The sequence below is a fragment of the Chenopodium album genome, chromosome 5, assembly GCF_948465745.1.
Source record: "Chenopodium album chromosome 5, dcCheAlbu1.1, whole genome shotgun sequence".
Lineage (NCBI taxonomy): Eukaryota > Viridiplantae > Streptophyta > Magnoliopsida > Caryophyllales > Amaranthaceae > Chenopodium > Chenopodium album.
Genome location: NC_137838.1, coordinates 71503263 through 71529430, shown reverse-complemented (window position 1 = coordinate 71529430; position 26168 = coordinate 71503263).

The following is a 26168-nucleotide window of genomic DNA, read 5'->3' as shown; positions in this document are numbered from 1 at the left end:
CTTCATAATCAATCCCTGGAATTTGAGAAAATCCTTGGGCTACAAGTCTTGCCTTGTATCTAACTATCTCATTTTTCTTATTACGTTTCCTCACAAATACCCATTTGTATCCAACGGGTTTTACACCCGCTGGTGTAAGGGTTATTTTCCCGAAAACTTCTCGTTTTTCAAGTGACTTTAACTCAGTCAACATTGCCTCTTTCCACTTTGGCAAATCATTCCTACTTCGACATTCTTCTACTGTTCTTGGTTCAACATCATTTTCATCAAACACAATGTCGATTGCGATGGAATTTGCAAATATTTCATCCACGATAACATCTTTCCTATTCCACCGAGTCTTGGTAGAGATGTAATTCATTGAAATTTCATTGTTATCGATGTTTTGAACGTCTTGTTCATTCCCCGCAGGGTTGTCTTCTTGTTCGTGCCCTTTTGGATTATCATCATTTTCTTTACTTTCATCCACATTTGGTCTTTCTTGACCTTCTGATGGGGGAACATCATTAGTCTCATTTTCTATTCCATCCAATATTTTCAATTTTCTTGGTTTAGAATCTTTTGAACCAAGTAGTCTCCCACGCTTTTTGCGTGCTTGAGATTCACTTTCTATGCCAGTTGGAATCTCGATACGTGCAGGGGCATTTTCTGTTGGTGTGGGGAATAAATTTCAAGCGTTAATCCCCTAGCTTGAACCCCACTGTGATCATACACTAAAGTACGGTGGCGTCCAAAAGGGAAGAAGATAGAGCAAAAGAGTCGCTAACAAGTTTTAGGAACTTGTAAACCGTTCACGAGGTGAAGGTTACACCCCTTAACGATCCAAGAGATCGTCAACTCCATAAGGTCTTGAACCAAATAAGGGTTCGGGGATGATGGTACAAATCCAACCTAAAAGAGATTGAACCTGCCCTAATAATAGGCCTCTACTTTATTCTGATCGTATTCATGTGCGCTTTCTAATTAACATGCAAGCAATAGGATTAACCCTAAACCTGTTTAATCTATGTTGGTTGGATTTTAATGCACAAATAAATCTATTATTGACGATCACTTGAATTATAATCATATTAACCCTAACAAGATTATTAATTATCTTATTAATCGTGATTACAAGAACCAATTCCCTTTAACATGCATAAAAGGTGTGATCAAGCAATAAATATAAATATCAAGCAACATAATAATAATCAATCAATTATTATAACAATAATAACAATAATAATCATAAAAAATAAACATGTTCATGTTTAAGCATAATAATAGCAAGATTATAGGCATGATACTAACAAGATTAATAACAAACCCTAGCATGTCACTAAGCAATAAAAATCGCACAACTCGCATTGAAGACTGCCCACACGAGAAAGGAGCTATCGCCCGCCCCGCCTTCGAATCTTTTTTTAACCCTAACATGATACTAACATGAATAAATATTAGGAAGAACATATGAAGCATCGCAGGAATCATATTTAATATTAAAATTATCCTAGACATGATACTAGGAATATCATAATAACAATATAAACATGATTTCTACATCATAATATCAATTAAAACCATTAAAGCACTTACTTTGATGCCTCGTATCTCTTTCTAATAACAAAATACACACGTTAGTAACTTCAAGGAAATTAATAAACAAAACAATTAAATCAAATAATTGGAATAGAGATTTGGGACCAAACCCTCAGAAATTAAACCTTTCACGTCTAGGGTGAAGGCAACTTCGAATATGGCTAGGTGTTTCTAGAGTCTTGCGAATGCGGAATTTTGTATTTGAGAAAAGGCTAGTTTAGAAAAAGAGAGAGAGAGAATAATCAAGAAAATCTTGATGAGAGTTGGTGAATGATTAAGAGAGAATTAGAGAATTAATGATTGCCAATGAAAACTGATTATAGGTGAGAATTCGTGAGAATTGGTGAATGATGAATGTAGATGAATGAAAACGGAGTTTTTAATACGCTATTTATAGAGAAATCAACCAAAAAGATAAAATTAACAAAACAGAGCATTGGCGCAACTGAAACAGAGATGGCGCCAACATTAGGCTATTGGCGCCAAGCGCCAATGGCTAGCACCAGGCGCCAATGGCTGGCGCCAGGCCTGGTTCCAGGTGCTGATTTCAGAAATTCACGCGTTTTTGTTTTTATCATATCTTTTGATCCGTAAGTCCAAATAAGGCATATAATATGTCGTTGGAAATCTCTTGAAGTCTACTTTCTAACCAAATTAGAATCAGATTAAAATATTTTGTAGATAAAAAGATATGACCAAAATAGTGGAAGGGTGTCAGTTTTGGATAAAGTTTCATGTCTCATTCATATCTTTTTCGTTATAACTCGGATTTAATATTATAATATATCATTGGAAAGATAATTTCAAGATCTATCCAACCATATAAAATTTGGATAAATATTATGAGGCACGAAAATAAAATCTGAATGTATTCCACTTCGTACAAAACAAGGATTCTTAAAAGGAGTAGTTTTATTCAATTTCAAACTCTTTAAAACATAATTATCAATCCTAGCTCCATTAGGATTTAAAAGAACCTCCTAGAGTATTCTAAAAGACTATCATAAATCCTAATAGCTTTAGGAATGATAATTAATAATAGGCCCTCCTCTAGATCATTGGGCCGCATATAAAAACCAAATCGGGCCTAGTTTAGTATTTTGGCCATAATTAACTTTCTCGATATTCATCGGAATTGGGCTTATAATATATCGTTGGAAAGGTCTTTTCAAACCCCATCCAACTACACTATTATTGGACCCATATCATGGACCAACCAAACTAAGTTTTCAAAAACAGAGAGAAGAGAAAAGAATTAAAAACTATCCGCAACACTAGACTTTCCACACTTTCACTTCATTCGATTATGATTTGACGTGAAAGGTACTCGTCACTGGGTTTGGTTTTGGGGAGACACAAATGGGTGTCTACAGCTGGTATATGTGATTTTGTCACCTTCTATGTGTCTACAAATGCATCAGACAATTGATTTGCAACACTTTGTAAATGAACAATTTTCTTAACTTCTTGTTCACACATATTTGTTCGTGGGTCTAATATCAACAGTTGTGTTGCGTTCCAAATAAGTTCAATTTCTTTCTTACGTGGGTCCACTTTCTCTCCCCCTAAGGCTGGGAATACTGTTTCATTAAAGTAACAGTCGGCAAATCTAGCCGTAAATAAGTCACCAGTCAATGGTTTAAGATATTTAATTATCAAGGGGGATTCAAATCCGACATAAATTCACAGCCTTCTTTGTGGACCCATTTTTGTTCGTTGGGGTGGAGCAATGGGAACATATACAGCACAACCAAAGATTTTTAGATGTGAGATACTTGGTTCTCGACCACAAACAAGTTGTAGTGGTGAGAATTTATGATAAGCTGTAGGTCTCAATCTAATTAGCGCTGCTACATGTATTATAGCATGTCCCCAAGTAGATGATGGCAATTTTGACCTCATTAATAATGGTCTTGCAACCAATTGTAATCTCTTAATTATTAGTGATTCAGCTAGACCATTTTGTGTATGAACATGAGCTACTAGGTGTTCAACATCAATTCCAATTGACATACAATAATCATTAAATGTTTGGGATGTGAATTCCCCAGCATCGTCAAGCCTTATTTTCTGTATTGTATGATTTGGGAATTGTGCTCTTAATTTGATAATTTGGGAAAGTAATTTTGCAAATGCAACATTTCTACTTGAAAGCAGACGGACATGTGACCATCGTGTAGAAGCATCAATTAAAACCATGAAATATCGAAATAGTCCGCATGCCGGATTAATTGGCTCACATATATCTCCCTGAATTCTTTCCAAGAATTTTGGAGATTCAGTAGCATATTTGTTCATAGATGGCCTCATTATCAATTTGCCAAGTGAACATGCAGAGCATGTTAATTCATCTGATCGAGGAATTTTGACATTTCTTATTGAATGTCCAACTCAATGTGCTATTATTCTTTGCATCATCCCAGTTGCTGGATGCCCTAAACGATCATGCCATAAAATAATTTAATTTTTGTCATCTAACTTCTGGTTAGATACCATATTGATTTCCACGGGTCGTATGTTTATACGATATAACCCCGAAGAATATGCTGGCAATTTCTCATATATATGTTTCTTGCCATGTTTTTCTACCGTGAGGCATATATACTCCCTTTGATCTGTTGTCATTGTTTCTAGATGATAACCATTTTGGTGTACATCTTTAAAGCTTATGAGATTTCTTCGAGATTTACTCAAATATAAAGCATTATTGATTATTAATTTTGTTCCATTTAGAAGCATTATACTAGCCTTTCCAGATCCTTCAATTAATTTAGCTAATCCGGAAATAGTAGTATTTACATTTGCTTGAAACAACTTTAATTGTGAAAAATATTTTCTATCCTTCAAGATAGTGTGTGTTGTTCCACTGTCCAAAAGGCATTGATATTCAGAACTAACTTCAGGCAGATCCATATCTTCATAAAATAAATTTGAGATTAGTTTAGAATAATATCATACAAAGTTTTATTGATGATAGGGATTAAAAGTACATGACTAGAAATTTAAAATACAAGACATAAAAGAAAATACATTAAAACATAATATATGTTACATTAGTAGATGGGAAACTTATTAAGCATTGTGGTTTTCTCCAAGAATGAAATCATTTCCAATTTCAGCATTATCCATGAAATAATCAGATACGTCAAGGTTGGGACAAGGAGCATTTTCTTCGTTAACATAATTTGCTTCTGTAATTTTTCTCTTTGCCTTTTACAGAAGCCTGGTAAAGGTCTATGACAAGGGAATAAACGCGTCGTCAATTGTCTATCCCTAGATCAAATACAATTTATACAACCTAAACAAACCTAATACGAGTATAAGGCAAGCATAGGGGTCGAACCATAGAGAACGGATAAACGCCACCAAATGTTATCGACAATTAAGCTAGTCCGGAATAGGAGATGAATAAACTAAAGTCTAAAGATGCTAAAACAAGAAATAAAACATTAAGGGAAATAGTTTAGGTATAGCATTCACTTGAACATAAACAAAGGCATAGAAATTGAATTAATTATGAACTAAACATGCATGAATGTCGAAGTAAAAGATCCAATCTAGCTGCCTTTCGGGGTCAATTGGCTTCTCCTAACATAGCCTCTATGTTTCCACATTAGAACCATATACTAGGAGGTACTATTAAATAACAATCGATAGTAATGAACCTTAACTAAATCAACTTCCGTTCCTTGTTAGTCAAGATTCACCTTTGATCACCCAACAATGTGCACTTGCAAGAAGATTAAAGAATATCAAGCATATAAAGACTTTAATCACAAATAAATCAATTCTAAACCCTAGAACATGCTCAAGATCCAACTACACCACAACCATCTCCTTAATGGGGAAATTACTCACTAATCATGCTAATAACAAGATTAATTAACAAATAATCAAGAATAAACATGATTAATAAGCAATACCAACAACTAAAATAATAATAAAAATAAAGCAAATAAAAATAGAGGAGAGAGAGTTAGAGATTCTCATTGATTGAAGATGAAAGTCTATAGAAAAAGGATCAATTTCTTCTTCAATATCCAAGTTCATCAATGGTGAAACCCCTTACTTTCTCTCTCTAAACTACCCTAATTCTAACCTAAACCTAGAGAGAGAAGCTCTCCTAAAACTAATTAGAGAGTAGAATAGATGGTTATTCCCCTACTACCCTAAAAAATGGGTATTTATACTAAGCTAAGAATACTAAGTAAAAGAAAAGAAAAGAAAGTAAAAAGGAAAAATAAAATAACAAAACTAATTATAAAAATAAAAGAAATAAATAAGAAAAGGGAAAAGAAAAAGAAAGAAATTAAAAATAAAAGAAAAAGAAAATAAAATAAAATAAACCCACAAATCCCACCAAACATATCAGCTTCTTTCAAGCTTCTTCGAAGCTAGCTGCTTTGAACTCCATTGAAGAGCCTCACCATCACCACCGTTCATCAACCATCATCATCAAATCGTCACCGCTCATCCTCCTTGTTTATCATCAAGCATCAAATAAAAACCGTTCGATCTTCATTAAGAGTCACGCGCGAAGCTCGTGAAATGGTTCGGTCGAACCATGGGTTGGTGCGGCCGAACTACGGGGTTAGTTCGGTCGAACCATGGGTGTGTTCGACCACACCTCTTCAATTTGCAGAACTTTGAAAGTCTCTGACTCGTACTTCGACCGAACTCTCAACGGTTTGCTCGAACCCAATTGGAATTGCATTTTGCTCGTGCGAATTGGTGATTGGATGAATATTTGCAGGTTGTTGCTGGTTGTTGACGGTGGTGCAGGTGGTTGATGGTGGTTTAGGTTCGTGAGAATGGTGGTGCGTGGATTGGTGGGTGATAGTGGAGGTTGGTGCGGTTAGTGGCAGCAAGGGAGTTACGCGTGGCTGGTTTGGTTGGTTGATTGGTGGCAGCAGGGGAGTTGCGTGGCTGGTTTGGTTGGTTGATTGGTGGTGAAATAAAGGTGAGGGATTTTGGGGATGCGTGGCTGTGAGCGAATGTGGAGTTGTGTTTGTTGTTGTTGCTGTTGGTGTTGATGTTGTTGAGGAAAGTAGGGGAGTTGCGTGATTGGTGGTCAGGGAGCAAGGGAAATGGAGGTGAGTGGTGGATGATAGGAGGTGGCTGCGTGGCTGAAATTGAGTGGCTGATGGTGGTGGTGCGGCTGTTGAGTTGGAGTGGAATTGGTGGGTGCTGGTGGTGATGTGCGTGTGATTGGTGGGCTGATTTGGTTGGTGGTTGTAGCAGGGGAGTGGTGTTGCGGATTGGTGGCAGCAGTGGCTTGATGTTGGGTGGCAATTGAAAAGCTTTGACTTGAACCTTGAACTCGAGCCTACACACAAACAAACCCGAGGATAAAAGTGTGAAACCGAGACAAATAAAATAAAATAAATAAAAAGGAAATAAATAAAATAAAATAGAAAAAGAGAAGTAACACTAAACTAATAAAAATAAATAAAAGTAAAATACAAATAAGAGAAATAAAACTAAAACTAATAAAGACATAAAACTATACAAGTAAATAAAATAAACTTAAAACTAATTAAAACTATGAAAGTAACAAAGAAAAGGAACGAAATAAAATAAAACGAAAGCAAATAAAATATGAAAATAAACTAGAAACTAATTAAATAAAGAAATTATATTAAAACATACTAAAACTAAGAAATAAACTAGAAACTTTATTAAAAAGAAAATAAGAGAATAAAAGGGAAAATAAACACGAAAATAGCTCTAAAACTACTCCCTAAGAGTGACATAAATGTCACTCATCAGTCTACCAAATGTTTGGCCGTACGACAAGTACTCCCCAATGCCCTGTCCTGCCACATCTGTAACATGTGTCTTTTCCTTTCGAAGGAGTTTGTTTGTAGCTTCCAGATGACCGTCCCTTCTGTTTTTCAAAATTTTTAAAATTACTGTTTCTTTGAAAATTGTTTAATTTCTACCACGACCACGGCCACGATCGAGATAATTTCCACGACCTCTTCCACGACCATTGTAATTTTCACGTCCACCTCTTCGTGTAGCATTTGAATCAGGTGGATAAGAATTTGTTGCATTTGCCTCATGATGAGTGGCCAAAGACCCAGGCCAGTTGGTCTAAGGTTATGATTTTTCAACAAAAGTTCACTATTTTGTTCCGCAACAAGCAATACACTCATTAATTCATTAAACTTTTTGAAACCTCTTTCATGATACTGTTCTTGCAACAGTATGTTGCTTGCATGAAAGGAAGTGAGTGTTTTTTCAATCATTTGTCCATCCGTGACTGGATGATCACAGTATCTCAATATAGATACTATCTCATGTATAGTTTTTTTTTTTTTTTTTTTTTTTTTTTTTTTTTTTTTTGACAAAGAGTACTATTAATGAAAAGCATGATTACAACCTAAACTAAGTAAAGAAAGCAGAATTACACGATAGAACATTGGGGGTTGGACCAAATGACTTCTTATGTTTTACTAACTCTTTGTTTTGCAGGTTAAGCGGATCTCATGTATAGTTGTATTATAATCAATTACATATTTGAAATCCTGGAACTGTAAATTCGTCCAGTCAAACAATGCCTTAGGAAGGAGCACCCTTTTGTGGTGTCCAAATCTTTCATTAAGGCAGTCCCATAATTCTTTAGGATCTTCAACCATCATGTACTCAGTTTTAAGGCCTTCATGTAAATGATGCCTTAACAACACTAAGACTTTTGCCTTATCTTGTTCAGTGATAGATTTTACAACCGTCATTGCAGAAGTGGTAGCATCAGTTGTTTGACCAGAGGGACTTTTATATTTCTTTAATAGTGTGCTCCAAGCGTTGAGCTTTCAAATTCATCATTGTATCCACTTTCCATTCCAAAAATTTCTTTCCAGATAATCTAAGATGCTGAACATTCTTTTCATAAGGTCTCCCATTTTGGCTACAACAAATTAAGTGATAATTAGTTTATAATAATTTTTATGTACAACACATATGTTTTAGTCCCTCCATAATTATAGTTAGGTTAATAAAATAAGTAATAATTAAATTTAACAATAATAAACCATAAGTAATATAGTCTTTTTCTCCCCCTTGGTTTATTATTGTGGGTATTTAAGCAAAAATTAATCGTGTTAGTTGTAAAAAAAACAAAATGACAATAATAACAACAATTTTAATGATAACGGTAATATAGTACAATGATGATTAATAACAACAAACCAACATAATAAAACAAAAAAAAGCTTTTAATATACTAAAACGACAAAATAAATGAGTTTTACTTGTACATAATGACAAAAATTAATATTGCTACTAATAAAATTACAAGCGTAGTAATTAGAAGGAAATATTGTTTTATCTTCATTAAATCTTCCTCAAAAGTAAAGTTGTGGGTGTTTTGGTTGTCGTCGTCGGGGAATATATCGGAGAAGAAGGGGTGATAAAATTTGTAGTAGATTTTTGGATAAAAAGTAGGAAGGGATAAGGGATTTGTGGTGACATCGGGGAAAAAAATCTGCCTTTTATAGAGGTAGGTTTATCCGTTACTATTTTGTACAACTGTAAAAATATCATATAATAATTTAATATACTGACAAAAATTATGGTCCAAATATATATATTTATAATTATAAAAGGTTATCACACTGAGAATGCAACCCATAGTGATCTGAGAGCCCTAATATCTATAAAAAGATCATGAGTTCGAAAACGGAAAGAAACACAAAAAGTATGTGAAAGTAAGAAAAATAATAAGTATAAAAGGCTGCATCTTTTTGTTAATCTAGTTAATAATACGCATGCAAAGTTACTACTAAGCAATTGTAATAACTAAGATCAAATTTTACGTAAAACATGGGCATGTAATATCAACATGAATCAAACAAAGAAACATCAACATGAATAAAACAAGAAACATCAATGACAGGGTAAAGTCGTATCCCTTAATAAAAAATAATTCCTAAGTCCTCTAACTAAAGCAGATAGGGAAGTAGGGTCGATCTCCATAGGGAAACAAGTCTTTCTATTCCTAATTAACTAAAATAATCTAGATTATGCAGTAACCAATATTTATATTTGAATAAGAAACTAAACTACTAAGATTGAGAATAGGGAGAAAACAATATATAAAAGGATCTAGGGCATAGGTTCACCAATAAATAATATTCCAGGGTAAAACATAATAATCAATCATTGACATTGCATAAATAACATGATTAACAGGCTCTCGCAATTTATTAATCAACATAGATCTAACAGGCTCTCGCAATTTACTAGATCTAAGTTCTTATTGAAAATAGCCTTTAATATCAAATTAACATCTGCTCGATTCATCAATTCAATATTGCTATACTTTTACAAGCCATAATTGTAAAGCGTTAAAACAATTCAATAAGAAATTTCATGCAATATCAAAAATCAATAATAGTCAATCATCAATGCATCAATTAACCAGATTGTAAAGGGCTTTCGCTATGTATTACAATCACAGAATTAATCTACCGGTATTAAATCTCATCTCTCGAATCTTGACTTAACCATTTATAAATTAATCTGCCTATTGAAACTAGACCTAAACATCAATTCTCATCTGTCGAATCTTGAATCAATATTGTCAAACTCATGCATAAAAGATAGGCCTAATCTAGTCACAGAGCATTAAATCAATCAATAGGAAATTAATCTAGCATTGATAATTAACAACAATAAATTACCCCTTCATATTATTCATGGATCCCCATAAACCCTAGAAATAGAACTAATCACACATATTAAAAACTAAACTAATCAAAGCAATAAAGTAAGACATGATTAAAGGAATAAAATAAACAACTAAGATTAAGAGAAGAGAAATCGTTACCAAAATAAATATGGAATTAAGAGTAAATTAAGAACAAAGGTTTAAGAGAAAGAAATTCTAAGAGAACAATTAAGAGAGTAAAGAAAGAGTAAAAGAAGAAGAGAGAGAAAGAGAGAGTGAAAAGAGTAGGAGAGTCCTAAAAACTAAAACGACGCTAATCGTCTCCTAAAAATACACGCGCCCGATCGGGCGAGGCACCGCCCGATCGGGCGCGCCTTTTTGCTCATTAATACTAATCTCGCGCCCGGTCGGGCGCGTCACCGGGTGCCAACCTTAGCTTCTCCCGCCGGCCGGGCGGCTCACTTGGGCCACTATTTGGACTACGATTGGGCTCCAATTCTTCGGGCCAATCTGGGTTTCCTCTTCCAGTCTTGAATACTTGGTCCAAATGCCCCGGTATCACCTATACCGAGCCCTTAGTCACCGGTTCGATGGCTCTAACCGGCCCTGGGCTATAGAATCTGGTCATGCTTCTCCAATGTTCGTGATTGCTCCAAAATATCTTGGGAAAATACTCCAAAAGCATAAATCCCTGCAAAAGTCAACCAAATCTTCGAAAACACTAGAAAGCACCAATTAGTAATAAAAGTGGCTCTAAAGAGCCAAAAACACTACTAATTACGACCAAGGGACGGGGGTAAAATACTATATAAAATAGACACATCAAACTCCCCCAAGCCAAACCTTTGCTTGTCCCTAAGCAAAGATCTCATCAATGAATCAATAAATATACTTTACCCCAAAAGTAAAAATCAAGCACAAACGATCCAAGGTAAATCAAATAAACATGCTTCAAAATCAACCAATCAAATCCCTCTAATTACCAATCTTCCCTAACAATTGTCAAACAGAGCAAACCACAAGAGCATATAGAATTCAAGACTAGAGCTCACGCACTCAACTCTCATTTTTGTGGCGAGTAAAAGATGTACTCGATCGCTCTCCATCCAACCCCTTTATGTGAACAATGCCCTCCCAACTCACACTCTCGTGTGTATAAAACAATGAACGCTCAATCCTACTAGTCGACTCGAAATATGTTAAATCATAACTTGCATTGATAAACAACACTTTCACATTCATACAATTCTATGCACAAAGGTCGAAAGGTCTTTAAAGCTTGTAATGTAAGGCTAGGGTAAAGGGTAGGATAAATTTGGGATTATGTGAGAGAAAAGCTATGCTTAAGGGAGCAAATCCTATCAAAACCCATGATCAAAATAAATAATTATCAACATCTCCTACATAACCAACTCTAACATCAACCAAATATACTTCAATCATAATAAACAATCCCAACACTTACAATTTCACTCATAAAATATAATAATGAAGAAGTGGAGTGAATAAACAAACTTTATTTTCCAAACTTGAATTTTTTCATTGAAGCTCTATTATTTTTCCTTTCTTATCAACCTCCAACTAGAACATTTGAACATTGAACACTTTTTTTCTTTTGAAGTTCACTTATTTTTCCACATTTTTTTTCTTGAACTTCTTTTTTTTCATAACATCATGCTTTATTTTTTTCAAGAAAATATAACTCTCAAACTCATCAAAAATAAACATGATCAATAACAAACAACTTCTCAAAAGCCCACCCAAATTGTGCAAATAATAAGCACACTACAAACTCCCTCACCTCACTCACTAATAGCTCCCCCAAGCCAAGCTTGGGACTAGTAACCAATGGGGCAAAATAGGCTTGTAATATGGCTAATAAAACAATAAAAGGTCAAGGCAACAACATGGGTAGCAAGAAGGGAAGAAATGTATCTACAATCATCTGGAGGCTACCTAAAAGAACAAATGCCTTCGTCCTACACAATGTGCATAATAATGAATCATGTAAATATTACTTATAGTTACAAAACAATACTCAAATTCATTGACATACCAGAAACTAATAAACTATCACACATTCCTTACCAAATCAACTAGTCAAGCACTATATTCACAAGTAGTTGGACAAAATTGACGCATGTTAAGGTTTCAAGGCAATCAAACATCAAATCATGATCAACTAATCCACAATGCTTATCATCAAATACCAAGAATCAAAATAATTTTTCTCAAGTAAGGGGCACAGGGAAGCATAATTTACAATTCATTGGAACGTATTTTTGGATTTTTTTTATTTTTCAATTTTTTTTTGTATTTTTCATATATAAGAAAGCAATAAAAACTAACCTAGAAAGCAAGAAATCTAACCTAAGAAAACACACCAAAAATAAAAGAAAAGAGGAAAAGAAAAATACCAAATCCAAAATCTCCCCCAATCCAGAATCAGACAATGTCCTCATTGGCTCGGGAACTAGCCCTGCATAGCTAGTCCTGATCATCCTCATCCATCGAGCCGAAGCCCGCACCTCCACTGCAACCTGCACCACCTGCACTAGAAGAGCTACCACCAAAATAATCAGCGTGAAAACTCCCCCCCGCCGGTCCCCCGAAAGGAATGTCCTGGCCGTACCCGTAGAAGGAAGAATAGTCAGTGTAAATACCACGGGCAGTGGGATCCCTATCGTATCCCTGGGGTGGAGGCTGAAACTAGTCAGGGTGAATAGCGTCGTCGGGAATGTTGCCCCGACGAGCATAATCATCGTACATAGGGTAGAGAGCTCTACCCTGGTTCCTCTCTAGGTACCCTAACCTCTGGTCTATGGAGCCAACCATCCTCCTAAGGTCAGTATGGGAACGCTCAATACGTCCTAAGGCCTGACCTATACTATGAAGATCCCAAACTAGGTCAGAGTCAACATGAGGGACGGAGTGAGACATACGAGGTGGAGAGAATGCCAAGCTCTGGCGCCTGACGCTACGGCTAAAAGTATGGCGCCAAGCTCTGGCCCCTGACGCTACTTCCCACATGCCTCAGCAGCTTTCTGTGCTCAATAAAATTATCCAGTTTCGCGCGGTGTTATTTCAGTCCTAGTTGTGAAAGACATTTCTCAAATTTCCTACGTGTAAAATCCTATGTTTTGACTCATTACGGGTGGTCTTTCCAATGAGAACCTTTTTATGCATATGACAATAATGTTAATCAAAATTACGCACATGAAATACTTAGAACTTTTCGAGTCTCATCCACTCATTCTAAATCATTGCCGAAACAAATTTAGGAATTAAAATAGAAATCCTCCCCATTGGAGTCGCCAAAAACTGTAGGGAATAATTCAAGCCTTTAAAATCCCACTAGCTTGAACCCCACTGTGATCATACACTAAAGTACGGTGGCGTCCAAAAGGGAAGAAGATAGAGCAAAAGAGTCGCCAACAAGTTTTTAAGGAACTTGTAAACCATCACGAGGTGAAGGTTACACCCCTTAACGATCTAAGAGATCGTCAACTCCATAAGGTCATGAACCAAATAAGGGTCCGGGGATGAAGGTACAAATCCAACCTAAAAGAGATTGAACCTGCCCTAATAATAGGCCTCTACTTTATTCTGCTCGTATTCATGTGCGCTTTCTGACTAACATACAATCAATAGGATTAACCCTAAACCTGTTTAATCTATGTTGGTTGAATTTAATGCACAAATAAACTATTATTGGCGATCACTTGAATTATAATCACAATTAACCTAAACAAGATTATTAATTATCTTATTAAGCGTGATTGCAAATACCAATTCCCTTTAACCTGCAATAAAAGGTGATCTAGCAATAACAATATACAATAATATGCATATCAAGCAACATAATGAATAATCATCATCAATCATAATCATATTCATGTTAATATTAAAGCATAATAAAAATAGCAAGATCCTAGGCATGATACTAACAAGATTAATAACAAACCCTAGCATGTCACTAAGCAATAAAAATCAAATCTTTAACCCTAACATGATACTAACATGAATAAATATTAGGAAGAGAATAAAAGGCATCATAGCAATCATATTTAATATTAAAAATACCCTAGACATGATACTAGGAATATCATAATAACAATATAAACATGATTTCTACATCATAATATCAATAAATCAATTAAAGCACTTACTTGGATGCCTCGTACCTCTTTCTAATTACAAAATACACACGTTAGTAACTTCAAGGAAAATAATAAACAAAACAATTAAATTAAATAATTGAGAGAGAGATTTGGGACCAAACCCTCAGAAATTAAACCTTTCACGTCTAGGGCGAAGGCAACTTCGAATATGGCTAGGTGTATCAAGATCTTGTGAATGCGGAATTTTGTGTTAAACAAGCAAAGTATTAGAAAAGAAAGAATGAAAGAAAGATTAATGATTCATAAACTAATTTGTTGACGATTGAAGATTGTAGATGAATGAATGAAAACGGAATTTATTAAAACTTAAGAATAAAAGAAGTGGTGAATGATAGATGATAATCCGTCCCTCAAAACGGAGTTTTTGATACGATATTTATAGAGAAAATCGGCCAAAAAAAGATAATTTATCAAAACATAGTCTGAAGATCGCAAAAACAACTTGGCGCCAGCCCTGGCTCATTAGCGCCAGGACCAGTGGCTAGCGCCAGGCGCCAATGGCTGGCGTCTGGCGCCAATCCTGGTTCCAGGCGCCAAGGCCTGGGGTTGGACGCCAAACCGGCTTTTAACACGTTTTCGAAAATCTGATAATTTTACCGTACTGGAAGATAAAATAATATAATTTCAGTCGAAAATGCTATTTGATCTTGATTAAAACTCTAAAGAATCCTAATTGAATTAAGAATGATAAGAACCTTCTAGAATGTTCTAGAAGACCAAAACCATTCCTAATTACATTAGGAATGATAAATCATATTAGGCCCTCCCCTAGATCATTGGGCCGTACTTAAAACTCAAACCGGGCCCAGTTTAGTAAATTGGCCATAAATTCCTCAATACTCATCGGAATTGGGCTTATAATATATCGTTGGAAAGGTCTTTGCAAGCCCCATCCAACTACACCACTATCGGACCCATATCATGGACCAACCAAACTGGATTGGCTGTTTTCTTAAAATAAAGTTTTCAAAAACAGAGAGAAGAGAAAAGAAAAGAAAAGAAATAAAACTTTCCGCAATACTAGACCTTTCCACACTTTCGTTTCATTCGATTATGATTCGACGTGAAAGGTACTCATCACCGGGTTTGGTTTTGGGGAGACACAAATGGGTGTCTACAGAAGCCCCCACTTTGACTGAGTTTGGAGAAACGCAAGTTTCGAAAAACGAAAGCCAAAGTAACGATAGGGACGGAGAATGATTCAGAACGTTCTGCAATCCTAAATCAATCTTGTAACGCCGATACCTGCAAAACTAGCATTAGTTAAACAGATAAAAGAGTTAAGAAACGCGTATCTTGCACCGTCGAGCACACGTCTCTGAAAGTAACCGATTGCTTTGATGACTGCAAGCTAGAGAATGTCATCCCGCTTGAAAACCGCTACGCCTTGTAACTGCTTCCAAATTAGAAGATTGCTTCGCCTGAAACGATCCTCCTCCGCCGTGATAATATTCCACGTCCAAGGGAATACCATCGAAAATTATTTCTCTTGAAACAATTCTCATCCGCATTATGATCATCTTCCATGCCTTAGGAACTATGATCGAAAACAATTTCGCCCGAAATCACCTTCAGTTGCTCATGACAACTTTCCGCAAGCTAGGGAATGATGCCGAACACATCTTCTCTTGAACTCATCCTCATTTGATGCGATAATCTCCCAAAGGAAAATACCAAAGATCCACGCCCGTCGATCTTTAAAAGTTCGCCTGAACTTTGCTTTTTGATATGCCTGTACGTCGACGCTCTTTGCTCTTGAACCTATATGTCGGTGCCCTTTTTTGCTAATGAACCTGTATGTCGGTGCCTTTTAAGCTTAGTAAGACGATCTTTTCATCAGGTCGATCACTTCATGTAATCAAGCCGATTACCTAATCATGTCAAATTGCTCAGAGGGCTAACAGGCGTACCAAGGAACCCAAAATATATTGCAGAAGGCTAGCACTACCCCAAAAGGTGACTGGCTGCTTTGGCGTCGCTGAAAATCTATCAGCGCCAAACATATGGCATTAGCGCCATGCGCTGAAATTGGCGTCTGGCGCCAAGCACATAATGTGACGCCAATGCCTAGGGACTGGCGCTAGCACGGGAATCACTTTAAATTCCCGTTTTCAGTTCATTTCGTGCTCTGGTTTGTTGCGAACGCTGCTCGAAAGAAGTCGGAACTTCAATTGATCGTTGCTCATTCGTTTCTCAACCGAATTTGCTCAAATTTGTTGCAAATCAAAGCTCTTTTCATCCATATTCCCGATCTATGTAAGTTTCCTTCCAACTCACACCGGTTTTTATGAATTATTGGCATGTTCATTCACGAATTTCATGAAAATTCGAAACTTATAATGCTCAATTTGCTTTGTTTATCAAGTTTTATGCCATGAAATTCCTTGTTTATGTTTGTATATTGCCTTGGGAGTAATTTGAGACTTGTTTGACTCAATTTGGCGAAGAAATGAGCAATCCGCCATTGTTGGACTTCCTAAGGTCGTGAAAACAATGTGGCTCGTTCTTGATGTTTTTGCTAGCAATTCTTGTTCAATTTGTCACAATGATCACTATAGTGTTGCAAGAAATTTTTTGATTGCTTGAAAAATGCTTATCATGCTCAATTCGAATTTGTGCTCTGTTTTAGTACTACGTACTCTGTTTTTGCGAACATAGTATCATGCGGCTAGGCAAACCTTTAGATACTATAGAACCTTGATTTATGATGATTCTGCACAATGTAGCATGGCTAGACAACGAGGCTCCGGTTCACGGTCCCGAAACACTAGACGGGAGCATGAGCCCGTGGAGGACGACACTACACCGTCCACTTCGTTTAGTCAGTTCCCAGAGTGGGATGAGCGGACCTTGTTCTTTGCCCCTGTCCGCCATATTTCTGAGAGGGTGAGACGGGGAACCGAGCCGGGAAGGACACGACATCACGACTCTGGCTGCGATGGTCTCGGCGATTTGTATAGGATGCATATCTCCAGAGATCGAGAGACGAGACTCCTATGGGAGTCTTGCGGGTTGGTTGCCCTATTTGAGACCTCCGAGGCTATGGTCGCCTCCAGCGGGGGTCACCACGTAGTACGCGCTCTAGTGGAGTTCTTTTAGGACACCACCAACATATTTCATTTTCCATGGGGTGAGATGATGGTCACTCCTACAGACTTCAGTCTCATCACAGGACTGGAGTTCTCTTCTGTGCCGCTGCCATTCGACGGCGGTATCGACGTCTTTTCTCCAGAGGTCGAGGAACTACTGGGGCCGATTGCTGTTCGGGCCCGAGCTGAGGTCGAGACGACTCAGTTTAGTGCTAGAGGGATTCGCCGCTCGACGCTGGCAGCGGCTCTTGATGACGATGCGACCACCCAAGAGCAGCGGGTGCGCATCTTTGTGCTTATGTTGTTGTCAGGGACATTCTCCCCTGATAGGGGTAGTAGGGCGTTGCTTTACTATCTCCCTGCTGTTCGCGATCTCCAGCGGATCGGGACTTATGACTGGGCCAGCTTGGCCTATACTGACTTTGTTCGCGCACTGAGGGACTCGTGTCGCCACCGGTCTCTTAGGACGAATGTCGCTTTGTCTGCTTTCTGGAAAGTTGTAGAGGTAAACATTATTCTCTATAAAATTTAGCCCTATATGTTTAGTTAGCATTTACTCATGCTTAGCCTTTTGTAGATCTGGTTCTATGAATACTTTCCTTCCATTGCGCCGGCGAGACCATCGCCGAGGGGGTATCCGGTGAGCGCCTCCTGGGGCGGCCACCATGTGGACCTGTCTACTGCACGTGTCCGGAGTCGGATCATCTCGGTGCGATTTTTGGCGCTTATCTTGCTCTTCTGCGACGTTTTATATATGTTCTTACCTGATTAGTATTTTTATAGGGACCTGAGGTAGTATACCGGCCATGGGGTGGTTGGACAGTCCCTGGATTAGCTGCACAGTACTCTGCTGAGCGCCGTTACTTTCTGGGGACCTACGGAGCAGTTGCGTATTTAGGAGAGAGAGTTGCTAGACAGCACTCTTCCGATGTCTTTGTCGTTCCTGCTCCTCCACCACGCCACATGTTCGACGAGAAAGAGTTGTCGAACATGGCTGAGGAGCCTGGTTCTCTTTGGCGGTCCCATGTGATCCTTGGGCGGAGTTATGCTGAGGAGCTACTTCCTTTGTTAGCTCCAGCCCCCGTGCCGGCCGAGGATGTGAGGGTAAGATTCTTGGCTTTTCATTTTTCGCTGAGTAGCCCCCAAGTAACACCTTACTGATTTCTTTTCTGTTTTATCAGGATGGTCCCACTGAGTTTGTGCCACCCCATATGTCCATCCACTACCAGGGGATGTACGGGCCGATCGAGGAGATGATTTCTCCGACCCCTGAGGGCGAGCGCTTCGTGGAGCGGTCGATTCCTCGTCACCAGACCAGGGTAAGTCTAGCTCTAATTCAGAATCTTGTATTTAGTTATCATGCATTTTTACTGACTTAAATTTCCTTGACAGTTCTCACGCGAGGTGGTTTCGGCTATGGCACGATGCATAGATGCCTTCCGGAGCCAACTCGTCCGGATGAGGAACGCAGCTACCTGTCGTCGAGACGACGCTATCCGAGAGGTAACTTTTCTTTACTTATTGTTTCTACACTATGCTTCATTTTTCACCTTGTTTCTGATTTATTTCTTTTTGCAGGGTCAGCCGATTGCTTCTATCACCCGTACGAGGCCTGAGGGGCGAAGAGAGCCGGCGAGGTCTAGCTCGAGACGTCGTCGCACTTCGTCAGGAGGTAGAGGTGGCCGTTTCGAGGTTGTTCGAGCCGACGTTGCTGAGGGCTCAGGGTCTTCTTCTGAGGAGGTTCCGGCTGCACCGTTAGGAGAGGCTACCTCGGCTTTCAGAGGTGGTGGGATGTACGAGGTTGGCTCGTCATCGCAGCAGCCTCCGCAGTCTCAGCCTCAGGTTGGCCTTGGCTGGAGCGGTCCTGTTTTGAGTTTCCCTCCTCCTACGGAGACTGGAACTGGTGCTGAGGCCGGAGCTGGTGGAGAGGTGACTCCTCGGACGGCGCAGTTTTATGGCATGATGGGCCTACGTCCTCCGGCGCCGTAGTTTATTTCTGTATATGCATTTTATTTTGACTTTTTATAGAACTTTGCCTTTGACTTGTTACTTAGACACTCTGTTCTGTAAATCTACTATTATGTATTATGTTAGTGTATGTTAGTGTGTGCAAATGTGATAACAATTTTGCGCAAAAATTCCGTCATTTTTATTATTGATGGAGGGTATTATCCGACTCTCTCCCCCAAAAGTAAAAAATAAAAAGGAAAAATAAAAACGGAGAGAAAGGCTGATTTTTGAATTTTAATATAAAATCCAAAAAAAGAATAAAAAATTAACTAAACATAATTGCTATATTTAATTAATTTAGAAAAGGATAGAAAGATATTTAGAAGGAACTAAAACGGGGCCATAAAGTCATTAACCGACTCCGATTTAATATCAAAACGCAAACTGAGCACACGCGGCTGTCCTGCTGACTTGGCGCCAGCTGGCGCTATTTCTAGCGCGTGGCGCCAAGAGCTGCTGTGTGGCGCCAATTTCGGGTGTTTGACGCCAATTGACGCTGACTACGTATTCCAGTCAGGTTGAAATTCCTCGTGATTTGTGCATAAATAGCCCCCTGCTCAGCCGATTATTCACATAATTCCAGCGAAAAAATTATTCATCTCTTTAGAAAAAATAATAATCATGTCTTTAGCCACTAAAACCTTCACCCAATATTCTCATGAATGGTGTCGATCTCTCAATGCTAGAGAAAGAAAAGAATTGGATTTATTTCACTTGGGGGGAGTATATGGCATTAAAGGGGTAGATCTAGACATAGACTTCATTCATACCGCTTTAGAATATTGGAACATTGACACACATTGTTTTAGAATAGGGTATGATGAAATTAGCCCTTTGCCAGAGGAATTTGGTGCTATTTTAGGCTTTCCTGCAATAGACCTGGTAGTGATCCCTAGAGTAGGTGCATATTACTATAAGGATTTTGAGCGCTTCTTTAATTTGAAGGAAAGGGATTTATCAAGGATAGTGAATGGCAACGTGGTGAACTTAAAAGAATTCGCACGCTATTATTTTGATAAACCGCTTTCTGAATCTATTCACATATATAGAAGAAGGGCGTTCTTATTCTGCATGCTTAATCAATATTGTCTTAGTAGTGGTAAAATTAATGAGGGTCGATCAATTATAACCACTGTGCTAGAACAAATTGAATCAGGGAGAAATCCGATGCCTTTAGTAGTTGGAGAGACTATGATTGGTCTAGATGAGTTGAAAAGGGACCCAAAAGCACCTCTTCGCGGTTCTCCAATTTTATTACAGGTAGAAAAATAATATTTTTAATTACAGAAATCAAAAAATATATTTTTGTATTGTAATATTAATTTTTTTTTATTTTTTTATTTATTTTTTTATTTTATTTTATTTTATTTTATTTTTTTTTTTCAGATGTGGCTAATGGAAAGGCTAGGATTAATTAGCCCTCCGGACGACATTGAAAGTTATACGCCCACTTGCTTTGTAAGAAGAAAGAAGCGCATCCCTAAAATTGGGCGCCATGGGTGGAAGAAAGTCTTTGAATCACGTGACTTTGCTATCAAGTGGGTCATCCCATGGTGGAAAATAAAAAGGATGGTTGGTGTTAACAAGCAACCTTTCTGCCGTCTTCCAAGCTTGTCTCGCATGACATATTATTACCCCTGCAGAGTAAAGAGACAATATGGCTTGCTTCAAAATATTCCTTCCGGGGATCTTCGTCCTCCCTATGAGTATCCCATATCTCAAGAAGTAGATAAATTTGACACGTACTGGAGCGCTAGACCTTTATGGGAAGTGATTACCCAAAAGGTTCCCCCTTCTTTGCCTAATGATGTAAAGAAGTGGTTGCTGAAGAAGTCTTCAATTGATCAGGGTAGAACTGATGTGAAGAATCGTCTAGGTGACAGGGTGACACCGGCCAAGGAACGCTTAGGTGCAAGAATTGAGTTTAAAACACCTATAATGCCTAAGAAGAAGAATTCTACTAAAGACAAGGGGAAAAGGAAAGCTACCACTACAGACAAAAAGGTTTGGGTGGAAAAGAAGCATGGGGTGCTAGCGGAAGGGGAAACAATCCATTCCAAGATTGAATGTAGGTCCTCTAAAGGATGCTTACTAGCTAAAGTAATGGATGAAGAGGAGGAGGCAGAAAAGAATTGGAAAAGAGCAAAGAAGGAGAAGAAAGATTAGAACATTGCTTAGCTTTCGATTTATTAGATTCTTAGTTTTTATTTAAAATTAATTTATTTCAGCTTTATTTAAATTCCATTAACAATGCAATTTTATTTTATTAATGAAATTTCAGCTTTCAATTAAATTGTTACTTTAAATTTGTTTTATTAAAGCAATGAAAAACCGAAAAAATTGATTTTCCAGAAATTCTTCGAGTACGGAAGTCGAAAATTTTCCGAAAAAACACCGAAATTCGCCCAGATTTTATTACTGAATTGGCGTCAATAATTGCGAATTGGAGCCAGATATTGAGGTCTGGCGCCAGGCGCCAATACTGTTGTCTGGCGCTGATGGCCTTTTGCTGGCGCCAGGCTCTGTTCTGCGACGCCAGTTGCTTTTCCGACTTTTGTTGACTTTTTGTTGATTCTGGAATGCGGATATGTCGGAAAATAAAGTGGCCGCACCCGTAATGGGTTGCCTACGTATCCTTTCCTAAGGAATCAGGCCGAACGTAGCTCTCTTGAGTGTCCTACTCAAGTAATTATGGGTAGTATTTTTTTAAGTTGGTCAAGATTGGTCATGTTTGAGAATTCATTGCCATCCATGTCAATTAATTTTGCTGCACCACCTGACAGGATTGTTTTGACAATGTAGGGGCCAGACCAATTAGGTCTAAACTTTCTCCTTGGATCTAAAATATTTTTCCTTAGTGCCTTTAATACCAAATCTCCTATTTTGATATTTCTTGTCTTGACCTTCTTATTAAAATGTCTAGCCATACGAGTTTGATAACACTGAGTGTGATGTAGCAATTCTTCACATTCGGCTTGAAAGTGAGTTCCATTGTCACTTATCATTTCATGTGGGACTCCATATCGACAAATGATATTTCTCTCGATAAAAAGTGCTACATGTTTTGCGGTGAGTTTAGCATATGATTGTGCTTCAACCCACTTCGTAAAGTAATCAATCGCTACTAGAATAAATTCATGGCCTCCTGTTCCTAGAGGAGTGATCTTGCCAATTATGTCAATTCCCCATGTAGAGAATGGCCATGGTGATGTGTAGGTGTAGAGCAAAGATGGAGGAACGTGCTGTAAATTGGCATAAATTTGACACTTAGGGCATCTTTTTACATATTGATGGCAATCCCTATTCATGGTAGTCCAATAATACCTTTCTCGCATTATTTTCTGGACTAACATTTTGCCATTTATATGAGTTCCACAGATTCCTTCGTGGACCATTCTCATTATTTTTTGTGCATCCACCTTCCCTACGCATAGGAGAGCTCGGCCTTTAGGTACCCTTTTATGTAGCTCGTTGTCTATGAGTACATATTGACAAGCCAAAAGTCTCAAGGCTCGTTTTGCTCTTTTGTCAGCATGAGGAGGGTATTCTCCATTGGTGACATAGTTGAGAATGTCTGTGTACCATGGTTCTTCTTCTTGTTCTTCATCTTCGTCTTGGACTGGGTTGTCGTCTTCTATAGCCTGTATATATGCTGGTTTGTGCCTTTTTTCGATAGTTAGAGGCATTTGCTCGATATCCGTGGGAATCCTAACCATTGAGGCTAGTCTTGCCAAGGCATCAGCGAATTGGTTTTCTTCTCTTGGTAGATATGTGTATTCTACCTTCTCTAACTGATCAGTAAGAGTTTCTAGATAAGTTTGGTAAGGAGCTAGGCTTTCACTCCTTACTTTCCACCTTTTAGATATTTGATTGATGATTAGAGAGGAATCCCTGAATATCCTTAACTTCTTTACTCCCAATGCCAGGGCTGTTTCAAGGCCTACCACACATGCTTCATATTCAGCAGCATTGTTGGAAACGTCGAAATCAAGCTTTATTGAGATAGGGACGTGTTCTTCTTTAGGTGATACTAATAACACTCCGACACCACATCCCTTTTGGTTTGAGGCTCCGTCAAAATACAAGGTCCAAGTATCATCTTCAGTGACCATCAAATCTTCATCTGGAAATTCACTGTCCTGTATTGGTGTCGAGTCTTCTATTGGAAAGTCTGCCAGAAAGTCTGACACCACGGATCCTTTAATAGCTTTTTGTGGCATAAACCGTACGTCGAACTGGGCTAAGTTGACTATCCATCTTGAAATACGTCCATTGAGCGTTGATTTCTCGAACAAGTATTTGAGTGGATCCAATCGAGATACCACGAACACGGTATGCACCAACATGTAATGTCTTAACTTAGTTGTGGCCCACACCAGAGCGAGGCACAATTTCTCGAGTGGTGTATAGCGTGTTTCGTATTCGAGCATCTTCTTACTTAAGTAATAGATTGCATTCTCTTTGTTTTCTACCTCTTGTGCTAGCATGGCTCCCATTGTCTCTTTGGTAACCGTCAAATATAACCTAAGAGGTATTCCGGGAAGTGCTGGCGCTAATACGGGAGGATTTGCGAGATAGGCTTTGATCCGGTCAAAGGCTTTTTGACACTCGTCATCCCATATTACTGGTATATTCTTCTTGAGCTTTTTGAAGATTGGTTCACATATCGTTGTTAGTTTTGATATGAACCTACTTATGTATTGTAACCGGCCAATGAATCCTCGAATCTGTTTCTCGGTCTTGGGCGGTGGCATTGACATGATTGCTTTAATCTTAGTTGGATCTATCTCTATTCCTCTAGAGCTTATGACGTATCCCAAGAGCTTGCCCGAGGTTACTCCAAAAGCACATTTTGAGGGATTTAACCTCATATTATATTTTCTTAGCCTTTCGAAAAATTTCCTTAAGGCTACTTGATGGCATGGACGGTCTTTTGATTTTACAATCATGTCGTCTACATATACCTCGACTTCTTTGTGCATCATGTCATGGAGCAAGGCAGTTGCTGCACGTTGGTAAGTAGCACCTGCATTTTTCAACCCAAATGGCATTACCGTGTAACAGTAAGTGCCCCATGGTGTGATAAAAGTTGTCTTCTCCATGTCTTCTTCCTCCATGAGAATCTGATTGTACCCTGCGTATCCGTCCATGAATGAGAGGAGCGCGTGATTTGCTGTGTTGTCTACTAGAATATCGATGTGTGGCAGAGGGAAGTCGTCCTTTGGACTTGCCTTATTTAGATCTCGATAGTCGACACACATCCTTACCCTTCCATCTTTCTTTGGAACTGGGACGACGTTAGCGACCCATTCGGGGTATTTGGATACCTTGATGAAACCTGCAATTATTTGTTTTTGAACTTCTTCTTTTATTTTAAGTGCTACGTCGGGTTTCATTTGACGTAGCTTTTGTTTTACAGGTTTCATTCCTGGAATTACTGGTATAGTGTGTTGAGCTATTTCTCTGTTAATGCCTGGCATATCTTCATATGACCAAGCAAATACATCGATAAATTCTTTAAGCAAGTTAATTAAATCGGTTCTTTCTTGTTTATTCAATGTTAGTCCGATTTTAACTTCTCTTTTATGAGTTGAATCTTTTGAGATGTCAACTGTTTCAGTCTCTTCAATTACTGGTGTTTTCTTTTCAAGTGTTTCCATTGCTTTAATAAATTCTTTATCTTTTTCATCGTTAGCTAAGCAATGTTCGTCATCTTGGGTTAGGGAAGAACACGAGAAGTAAGGAGAATGAGCGATATTATTATACTCTGAGATCATTACATCAAAGAGTGATATGTTCTCAGGGACTGGATCACTAACTATCCTAGGAGAAGAAACAGGAAGGGGAGGCGTTATAACTAAAGACTTAGAAGATTCTAAAGGGATAGACTCTGACTCAGACTCTGACTCTGACCCTGACGAATCTTCAAACATTGGCCCTTGTCCTGTCGTGATTGATATCTTCCTCCCACTTGGAGTAATCACCTTGATAGTCTTGCGCCACCCTTGCAGTAATCCTTCAGCTGGAGTAATTAGCTTCGAGGGATCGAAGTTTTCGCTTTGTAGGACCGTTTGAATGAGTGAGGATTGTCTTCCTCATAAACTGGCTCATTCTTTTCTCGCCCAAACAGTAATCCCATGACGTTAAAGTCAAAGCATGGAGGTGCTTTCTCCTTATGGACGAGAATTGGGATTTCATCAGTGAAATAGCAATCCAAGAAAATCTCGAATCCTGGTTTTCGTATGCCATTTACAACAAATGGTTCGGGAAATTCATAGCATGGATAGTCCTCTGCCTCTTTTATAAACTGACCGTTAAGCGTAAGAGGGTACTGATCCATTGGAATTGCTTTCTTTTGAATGCGAGCATCCCTACGTGCTTTCAATTTGTCCTGGGCTCGCTTGAGATCTTTTCGAGTCGGTTCGAAACCAAGTCCGAAAGTATCTAGTTTAGGGAGGCCAGGTGACTCTATCGATTTTGCTATCCCCTTCTTCTTTCCTAAGGTCATCCCAGGGAAGTGTCCTTGTTTTTTCAGCATAGTATTGATAATCATGTTGGAATGGGGGTTGTGGCAAAGAGATGTCCTTTCATCCTCTTGGATTAAGGAGACTTCTTCGTTAAAGCCCCATAGGTCTTCAT